The following is a 10,648-nucleotide window of genomic DNA, read 5'->3' on the forward strand; positions in this document are numbered from 1 at the left end:
AATCTCTGATTGCAGTCTCTCTATGGTTTCTTGCAGCTTATTAAATTTTTAACTCTGTTCTTGAGTAACCTTTTTAATTTCTTCAGCTGCTTTATCTTTGTGTTCCTTCCTTGATCTGCATTTTGCCTCATTGGAGAAATCCTTGGGCCCTTCACTGGCATGCCATGCAGATCCACGACGTCCACTCCTGGCCCTGGCATTTGGCCGGTGCCCCACTGAACATGTGCTCCGGAGCCATGTTTCTCCACCCATCACTATCATTCCCCCACCAGGGGATATGTGAGTGTGGGAGTCACCATTTCTCACTGGCAGCAGCATCACAAGTCACTAGACTTCCAGGTACCCGCAGACGTAGGCTGCCTTCTGCCTCAGGAAAGGTCCCGAATCCTTTATACCAGACGCTGACACCGGGCCATTGGTGGACATTCATTTTCATCCACACAGAGGTCTGGGTGAGGGTCAGCAGGCCAGGTAGGTGAAGTCAAGGCCAGGTGGGTGGGACTAAGGTTTCTTTGCCATCACCATGGAGAGAGTCTCCCCACCGGAAGAGTGGGCAGAGCTTATGATGGGCCTGGTGACAAGACTTAGCCAATGGCAGAGATCCAGTCCGCCAGGCAGATGACACAGGGTCCTCCATTGTGACCTAGGACACCTAGTGGCCAAAGGATTTGAGCACACCCTGGGAAAGGCTATGCAGGCACAAGGGAGCCCCTGGTGCAGACTGCTTCACGGCATTGGCAGAGCAGGCCAGGGTCCAATTTTCCCACTTTCCTCAGGATATCAGTACGCAAGACATCCCCACTCACCATCTCTTGCCTCTCTCTCTGTATGTGTTCATTCTCTGAAATCTCTTCCTTCTCTCCCTGAGTCACTTCACAGCTTGGAGTGCCTGACAGAGTGCCTAGAGATGAAAGAGCAAAGGGGGAAGGCCTCTGGCTCTACTGATTGCCCATGGGCAGAGAAGATCTGCTAGTCTATCTGGAAGGTCTAGACAGTAGTGACTGATTGCGGAGCTACACCACGGGTGGACTCTGGCCAGGTGAAGCTTGTTGACATGTGGCAGCCTCTCCGGAGACTACTAATTCCGCTGATGACATTGTATGCAAATACCCGGGTGAGTGCCATGGGCAGAAAACATTGACACATACCTGCCAGAGGTCTATCCTGGGTCTGAAGCGTCCACCCTGGTCTCCAGGGTCTCATCATGTCAGCACACACTTTGCCTGCACACATGGAATCTGCCTCTCTCCACGAATGCCTTCTCCTCCTAGGAAACACAGGATGGCACTCAGCCAAGGGAGAGAACAGGCAAAGTCAACTGAAGCCCCCATTTTCAAGATTTTGCTTCTGCTGGGCCACAGCCCCCAGTGGCACACTGCATGCACGTCACTTCTCCAAACACAAGGCCGCAATCCGGGCATCCAGGGCCCCAGCAGTCCAGAGTCTGCGGGTGGCAGCATACTCTGCAGAGGGTGGCACCTCTTTGCCACGTACAGCAGGGAGGCCTGGGCCCTAGACTGGCTCCGCTAGAGCTCCACGACCTCAGCTATTTTCCCTGACCTTTGGCCCGTACCCTCATGAGTGTGTGATCTCTAGTTACACTTCTCCTCTGACCACTCTGAATCCGTCAACTGCGGATACCTGAGCGTGGACATCAACATCTATCGCTGGCTGCAGTGTCACAGGTCACTAGGTGTCTAGGCTCAGGCTGACCTTGGCTGTCTTCTGCCCAGGCAAGGAGCCTAATCCTTCCAAGGAAATGAGGATGTTTGGTCAGTGGCCGACATCCTTTCTTTCATGCACAGAGCAGTCTAGATGAGGGGAAAGAGGCCAGGTAGGCCAGGTGAAGGCTGAGTGCGGGGCCTAGGGCTTGTTTCCCAATCCCCATGGAGACAGCCACCAGAAGGCTGGGCAGAACTTCTGACGGGGACGAGTCACAAACACTGAGCCAATAGGAGAAGTCCAGCCTAACCGGCCAGTTCTGCAGAGCCCCCCATTGTACCCATGGACACACAACGGCCCCTCGTGTCTTTGGCCAGAAAATCGAGGGCACCAGGGAATAATTTCACAGTAGCCAACCCCTGATGTGGACACGTTCGACACACTGGGACAGCAGGCAGGTACCTCTTTTCCACTTACGCTACGATATCAGTAGACAAGGCGCCCTTCCTCAGCATCTATGGCCCCTCTCTGTATGTGTTCATTCAGAGAAATCTCTTCCTTCTACCCCTGAGACACATCACAAGTATGAGGGGCCTGACAGAGAGCCTGGAGATGAAACGGGGGAGGCTTCTGGCTGGACCGCTTCCCGGTGGGTAGACAATAGCAGGTAGTCTCTCTGGAAGGTCTTAGCTTCTCTTGATTGACATGGGCAATACAATAGGGGTGGACCCTGGCCAGGTGGAGCTTGTGGACAGATGCAACCTCTCCGGCGACGAATAATTCCACTGCTGCTTTGTTTGGTGAAAACCTCGCCCGCCAACTCGGATGAGCAGAGAACATTGACCCACACCTGCCAGGGGCCTTTCCTGGGACTAAGGATCCCAACATGGTCTCAATGTCGTCACCCTTTCAGCACACACCTTTCCTACACACATACTCATGCCTTTCTCCGTCAGTGCCTTATCCTACTAGGAAACAAAGCATGCCGCTGAAAAAGGCCGACGCTAGGGAAATTGAAGAGATGATGCCATTTTCCAAGTTTTTGCTGTCTACATGTCCCTGCCTCCGGTGCAACGCTGTGTATGTGGACGGGCTCCGATGGCAAGGCCGAAATCCTGGCAGTCTGGCCCTGCAGTCCAATGGTTTATGGACGTGGGGACACGGATGACCTGTTTGCCACATATAGGAGAAATCCTTGGGCCTTTCACTGGCTTGCAATTAAGCTCCACGATGTCCACTCCTGGCCCTGGCCTTTGGCTGGTGCCGCATTGAACGTGTGCTCCGGAGGCATGTTTCTCCGCCCATCACTATCCTTCTGCCACCAGGGGATATGTGAGTGTGGGAGTTACCATCTGTCACTGGCAGCAGTGTCACAACTCACAAGACTTCCAAGTACCCGCAGACCTAGGCTGCCTTCTGCCTCAGGCAAGGTCCCGAATCCTTTATCCCAGATGCTGACACCTGGCCACTGGCGGACATTCATTTTGATCAACACAGAGGTCTGAGTGAGGGTCAGCAGGCCAGGTAGGTGAAGTGAAGGCCAGGTGGGCGGAACTCAGGCTTCTTTGCCATCACCATGGAGACAGTACCTCCACAGGAAGAGTGGGCGGAGCTTATGATGGGCCTGGTGACAAGACTCAGACAATGGCAGAGATCCAGCCCAACAGGCAGATGACACAGGGCCCTCCATTGTGACCTAGGACACCTAGTGGCCACAGGATTTGAGCACACCCTGGGAAAGGCTAGGTAGGCACAAGGGAGCCCCTGGTGCGGACTGCTTCAGGGCATTGGCAGAGCACGGCCAGGTACCTCTTTCCCACTTTCCTGAGGATATCAGTAGGCAAGACATCCCCACTCACCATCTCTTGCCTGTCTCTCTGGATGTGTTCGTTCTCTGAAATCTCTTCCTTCTCCCCCTTGTCACTTCACACCTTGGAGTGCCTGACAGAGTGCCTAGAGACGAAAGAGCAAAGGGGGAAGGCCTCTGGCTCTACTGGTTGCCCATGGGCGGAGAAGATTTGCTAGTCTATCTGGAAGGTCTAGAGAGTAGTCATTGATTGGGGAGCTACATCACAGCGGACCTGGCCAGGTGAAGCTCGCTGACAAGTGGCAGCCTCTCCGGAGACTACTAATTCCGCTGATAACATTCTATGCAAATACCCGGGTGAGTGCCATGGGCAGAAAACATTGACACATACCTGTCAGAGGCCTATTCTGGGTCTGAAGAGTCCACCCTGGTCTCCAGCAACTCATCATCTCAGCACACACTTTGCCTGCACGCATGGAAATTGCCTCTCTCCACGAATGCCTTCACCTGCTAGGAAACACACGAAGTCACTCAGCCAAAGGAGAGCACAGGCAAAGTCAACTGAAGCCCGTATTGTCAAGATTTTGCTTCTGTTGGGGCACAGCCCCCGGTGGCACAGTGCATGCGCGTCACTTCTCCAAAGACAAGGCCGAAATCGGGCAACCAGGGCCCCAGCAGTCCAGAGTCTGCAGAAGGCGGCACATGGATCGCTTCTTTGCCACATACAGGAGGGAGGCCTGTGCCCTAGACTGGCTCCGCTAGAGCTCCACGACCTCAGCTATTTTCCCTGACCTTTGGCCCGTGCCCTCATGATTGTGTGATCTCTAGTTACACTTCACCTCTGACCACTCTGAGTCGGCCACCTGCGGATACCTGAGTATGGAAATTAACATCTATCACTCGCTGCAGTGTCACAGGTCGGTCACTAGGTGTCTAGGCTCAGACTGACCTTGGCTGTCTTCTGCCCAGGCAAGGAGCCTAAGCCTTCAAAGGAAATGAGGACACGTGGTCACTGGCCGACATCCTTTAACCAACACTGAGTCCCTGGTCAGCATCCTGGAGTCCTGGCAAGAAGAGCCAGGCACCTCCAGGAGCATCTGGAGGAGGAGACAGGGGCTGAAGAGGCTACCACACCTACTGGTGCTGCTACACATGTCGGAGACCTGGCTGCAGAGGGTGCAGGCATGGCCTCAAGGTCAAAGGAGAAAGCACCTGAAGACGTGCTAGGACTCTTAGACTGAGAGAAGCAGGATGTCTGGACTGCAAAATATGCACCCTTCAGGGAAGAAGTTCATTCAAGCTTCTTAAACCCACCTCACCTGGAAAATCCATCCTCTTTTAGCCTTGTGCCCCTTCCACGCCCCTTCTAGTACAAAGAGAGATGCAGCCCTACGGCACCAGGGTGGAAGAAGCCCCAGGATAGCTGTCTGAAGACATGAGGTCCACTCAAAAGCTTCCCCCGCCAAGGAGAGAAGAGGACAAGACTCATCTGCAGATGAGGTCTCAGGGCCCTGAGAATGAGCATAATGTTTGTAAGGAAAGAGAAATAGGATTTCAGTGGGACATGGAAGTCTGACAAAGAGCCTCTGCAAAGATAGCTCTAAGGGAGGTGTGATTGTGAAGGTTGGCTGGTCACTGAGTTCTTTGTAGTACAAGATACTAGACAGAAGCCAGACTCTGGGGGGAACCTGCCTGCCGGTGAGCAGTGGGCATAAAACCCTAAACCAATGAGAATCGAATCCCTTCCCAGCAGCTTCTGCACAGATCAGTGATGTTTGCTTGCTCTTTCTCTTTTCTGTGGTCTAACCTGATCTGTTCTGAGATCAGAGAGTTGGAATAGAAAAGCCTGACTGAGATGAAACGAGCAAAGAGAAGACAAGGCCTCCTAAATCTGGTGAAGACAGAACACAGATAACCAAAGGTGAGGATGGGAAGAAAGAGATTGAGTTCCAAGTCCCATCCACAGTATCCCAGGGCCTGGGAATCCCTGGAAGTGCCAGAGGTGTGTACTCCCTGGGAGATGCGACCCCAAGTGCCAGAGGAATCCCTATGGAGCAAGGAAGGGAGGGCAGGGCCTCTAGGATGGGCACTTCCATACAGGCTGCCCATGTGAATTTCTCAGAGTGACCGTGACAGATCCTGAGAGGGACAGTTTGAGGCAAAGGAAAGTAAGTTTTCTGAAGAGGGGTGAATTCCACAGTCTCCTGATAATGAAACAGAAATCCCGTCCTGCTCAGAGGTACTGAGTAGGAGGGATTGTGAATTCCCATCCTGCACAGAGGTTGGCTGGGAAGTTCGACTGTCTAAAGACAATGTGGCCAAAGTCTTCTTTATCTTTCAAAGATATATCTTTAACTTCCTGCAAATTCAATCCTGAAAAAAAGCCTAGAATATACAAGTGTGGGTTTTTCAGGAGAGCAACAAGGGGAGAAGGTGATAGTGGCATATCAGAGAAGGAGAACAATAGTCTAAGGGTCCCTGTGTTACTTAATGAATCACACATGGTGTCCAGCATTCTTCCTTACCTGTAGACATGCAAATTCAGTAGATGTTTTAGCAATAACTGAATTAATCCTCACAGAATTCTTTTTGGCCATTTCGAGGCATAGAGACCAGAAGAAGTCATTAGTTACAAGAGCAAGCAATAATTCGCTGGTCTGAATTTTGTTCAATTTCTGTGTTTGCCCTTCTTAGATGGATAAAAGTCTCTGAATCTGGCATTGAAGACAGTATTTTCTCTATTGTTATGGATTGAATAGTGTCCCCCAAAATGTGTGTCAACCTGGCCAGGCCATGATTCCCAGTATTGTGTGGTTGTCCTGCATTTTGTGATCTGATGTGATTACTTATGTGTTGTAAATTCTAACCTCTGTAATGTTAATGAGGCGGGATTAGAGGCAGTTAGGTTAATGAGGGAGGACACAATCTACAGGATAAGGGTGAGTCTTGAGTCAGTCTCTTTTGAGATACAAAGAGAAAAGTGAGCAGAAATGAGAGGGACCTCATACCACCAAGGAAGAAGTGCATGGAGTGGAGCATGTCCTTTTGACCCAGCGTCCAGGTGCTGAGAATTTCCTAGGCCAGGGGAAGATGGATGACAAGGACTTTCCCCCAGAGCCACAAAGAGAGAAAGCTTTCTCCTAGAGCTGGTGCCCTGACTTCAAACTTCTTGCTTCTTAAACTGTGAGAGAATAAGTTTCTGTTTGTTAAAGGCATCCACTTGTGGAATCTCTGCTATAGCCACACTAGATAACGAAAAAACACATATATAAAATAGTCAAAAAAAAAAAAGTTTCAAATACACACACATACACGTATGATGTTATTAAACTTTAAAAAGTTTTACATTCTTATAACACATTTAACAACAGAGATTTGTATACAGAAGTTATAATAAGAGCCATCCCCACATAAGTATATTGTACCTGCTCCCCCAAAGTGTCCAGTGTCCAAAGATACATATGTACCCTTTTACACACTTCTTTTTGCCGGGACACATGTAAGTACATTCACTTGTTTGTTTTTATGGAAATTAGGTCACACTCTACCCATGTTTTTCTCTGAATCACTCTTCACTTGACAATTTCTCATGGTTCCTCTAAATCAGCAGACATGGAAGAAGCACTCTTTTTGGTTCTTCCTATTTTTAACTCCCACCACTCTTCTGTCAGTTTGTTGTAGTGTGGTGGCTTGCATGTTGCTGTGATGTTAGAAGCTATGCCACCGGTATTTGAAATACCACCAGGTTCACCCATGGTAGACTGGTTTGAGTGGAGCTCTGGATTTAGACAGACTAGGAAAAAGGACCTAGTGACCTATTTCTAAAAACAACTGGCCAGTGAAATCTTACAAATAGTACTGGAACACTGTCTGATTGAATGACAGAGGATAACCCCTTAGGTTGGAAGGCACTCAAAATACAAGTGGGGAAGAGCTACCTTCTCAAAGTAGATCCCACTTTAATGACGTTTCCTGATGGGGCACAACTCATAATGAGAAGAAACTGATGCAAATATCCTTTAATAATCAGAACGTGGAATGAAGGAAGTATGAATCTAGGGAAATTGGAAGTCATCAAAAATGAAATGGAATGCATAAAGGTCAGTAATCCAAGGCATTAGTGAGCTGAAATAGCTTGGTTTTGGACATTTTAAACTAGACAATGATATGTTCTACTATGCCAGGATTGAGATACTGAAGAGAACGGCATCATATTCATCGATAAAAAGAACATTTCAAGATCTTTTCTGAAGTAGAACACTACGAACAATAGGATAATATTCACAGGCCTACCAGGAAGACCAGTTAATAAGACTATTATTCAAATTTACACACAAATTATGAATGTGAAAGATGAAGAAGTTGAAGGTTTTTACCAAGTTCCGCAGTTTGAAACTGATCAAACGTGATGCATTCATCAATCAAGATGTACTGATAATTACGTAATTAGAATGCGAAGTTGAAAACAAAGCAGACAAATCAGCAGTTGGAAAATAAGGTATTGATGATAGAAATGACAATGAAGCTTACATGATAGAATTTGGCAAGACCAATGACTTATTCATTGCACATACCTTTCGTCAGGAACATAAATGGTGACTATACTCGTGAACCATTCCAGGCAGAATAGATAGGAATCAAATTTGTGGAAGGTGATGATGGAGAAGGTCAATACCATGAGTCAGAATCAGGCCAGGGGCTGACTTCAGAACAGATGATCAGTTGCTCATATTCACGTTCAAGTAGAAGCTGAAGAAAATTAAAACAAGTCCATGAGTCAAAGTATGCCCTTGAGTATATCAAACCTGAATTTAGAGACCATCTCAAGAATAGATTTGATGCACTGCACACTAATGATCGAAGACAGATTAGTTGTGGGATGATAGCAAGGACATCATATATGAAAAAAACAAAAAGTCATTAGAAAGACAGGAAAGAAAGCAAACACCAAAGAGGATGTCACAAGAGACTCTGAATCTTGCTCTTGAATGTACAGTAGCTAAAGAGAATGGAAGGAAAAATAAAGTAAAAGAGCTCAACAGAATACCTGAAAGGGAAGCTGGAGAAGACAAAGTATGATAATAATAATGTGAACAGATCTGGAGTTAGAAAACCAAAAGGGAAGAAAACACCTGGCATTTCTCAAACTGAAAGAACTGAAGGAAATATTCAAGCCTCTAGGTGCAATACTGAAGGAAGGATTCTATGGGCAAAATATCGAACAACACAGGAAACATCAAAAGAAGACGGAAGGAATACACAGACTCAATACACCAAAAAGAATTGGTCGACGTTCAACCATTTCAGGAGGTAGCATTGGATCAAGAGCTGATGGTACTGAAGGAAGAACTCCAAGCTGCACTGAAGGCATTGGCAAAAAACACGGCTCCAGGAACTGATGGAGTACCAAATGAGATGTTTCAACACAGGGACGCAGTGCTGGAGGCGCTCACTTGACTATTCCAATATATTTGGAAGACAGCTACCTGACCAAATGACTGAAAGAGATCTATATGTGTACCCGTTTCAAAGAGAGGTGGTCCAACGCAATGCGGAAATTATCGAGCAATGTCATTAACATCCCACGCAAGAAAAATTTTGCTGAATATAATTTAAAAACAGTTGCAGCAGTACACAGACAGGCAACTACCAAAAATTCAAGCTGGATTCAGAGGAAGACATGGAACGTGGGATATCATTTCTGATGTCTGATGGATCTTGGCTGAAAGTAGAGAATATCAGTAAGATGTTTACCTATTTTTGTTTCCTATACAAGCACACTCAACTGTGTGGCTCATGACAAATTATGGATAGCTTAGCAAAGAATGGGAATTCCAGAACACTTAACTGTATTCATGCGGAATATCTACGTAGACCAAGAGGCAGTCATTTGAGTAGGGCAAGGGGATACCGTGTGGTTTAAAATCAGAAAGTTATGTGTCATGGTGGTATCCTTTCACCATACTTACTCAATCTGTATGCTGAGCAAACATTCTGAGAAGCTGGTCTCGAAGAACAAGAACATGGCATTAGTTTTGGAGAAAGATTCACTAACAACCTATGATATGCAGCTGATACGACCTTGCTTGCTGAAAGTAAAGAGGACTTGAAGCAGTTACTGATGAAGAGCAACCACTACACCCTTCAGTATGGATTACACCTCAACATAAAGAAAACAAAAATTCTCACAACTGGACCAGTAAGCAACACCATGATAAACAGAGAAAATACTGAAGTCATCAAGCATTTCATTTAACTTGAATCCATAATCAATGCCCACAGAAGCAGCAGTCAAGAATTCAAACAATGTATTGCATTGGGCAAATCTGTTGCAAAAGACCTCCTTGAAGTGTTGAGAAAGAAAGATGTCACTTTGAGGACTAAGGTGTGCCTGAGCAAAGCCATGATATTTTCTATCACCTCACATGCTTGAGCAAGTTAGACAATGAATACGGAAAACCGAAGAACTGATTCATTTAAAATACGGTGTTGGCAAAGAATACTGAATATACCATGGACTGCCAGAAGAATAAACAAAACCATCTTGGAAGAAGTACACCAAGAATGCACCTTAGAAGCAAGGATGGCGAGACTTCGTCTCACGTGCCTTGGACATATTTTCAGGAGGGACCTGTCCCAGGAGAGGCTCATCATGCTTGGAAAAGCTGAGGGTCAGAAAAAAAGAGGAAGGTGCTCAACAACATGAACTGACACAATGGCTGCAAGAATGGGCTCAAACATAGCAATGATTGTGAGGATGGTTCAGGATCAGGTGGTGTTTCATTCTGTTTTACACAGGATCGATGGCATCTAACAGCCACAACTAACATATGTATGCATATATATATGTATGTGTGTATGTGTGTGTGTGTATATATATATATACCCATTGCCATAGAGTCGGTTCCAACTCATAGTGACCCTACAGGACAAAGTAGAACTGCCCCACAGAGTTCCCAAGGAGCGCCTGGTGGATTCAAACTGCTAACCTTTTGGTTAGCAGCTATAGCTATTAACCATTATGCGACTAGGTTTTCCATATATATATATTCTCTTCACTAGTTTTGCATCTCTAGAGATCCCAGTTAAGACATTTGGTACCTACTGTGGTTCTAGAGGAACCAAATCTTAAGGATGAGTTTTCTGAATTTATTCTCAAGTCTGGCTAGTCTTAAAGGC

This window comes from Loxodonta africana, unplaced genomic scaffold, assembly GCF_030014295.1.
Source record: "Loxodonta africana isolate mLoxAfr1 unplaced genomic scaffold, mLoxAfr1.hap2 scaffold_95, whole genome shotgun sequence".
Classification (NCBI taxonomy): domain Eukaryota; kingdom Metazoa; phylum Chordata; class Mammalia; order Proboscidea; family Elephantidae; genus Loxodonta; species Loxodonta africana.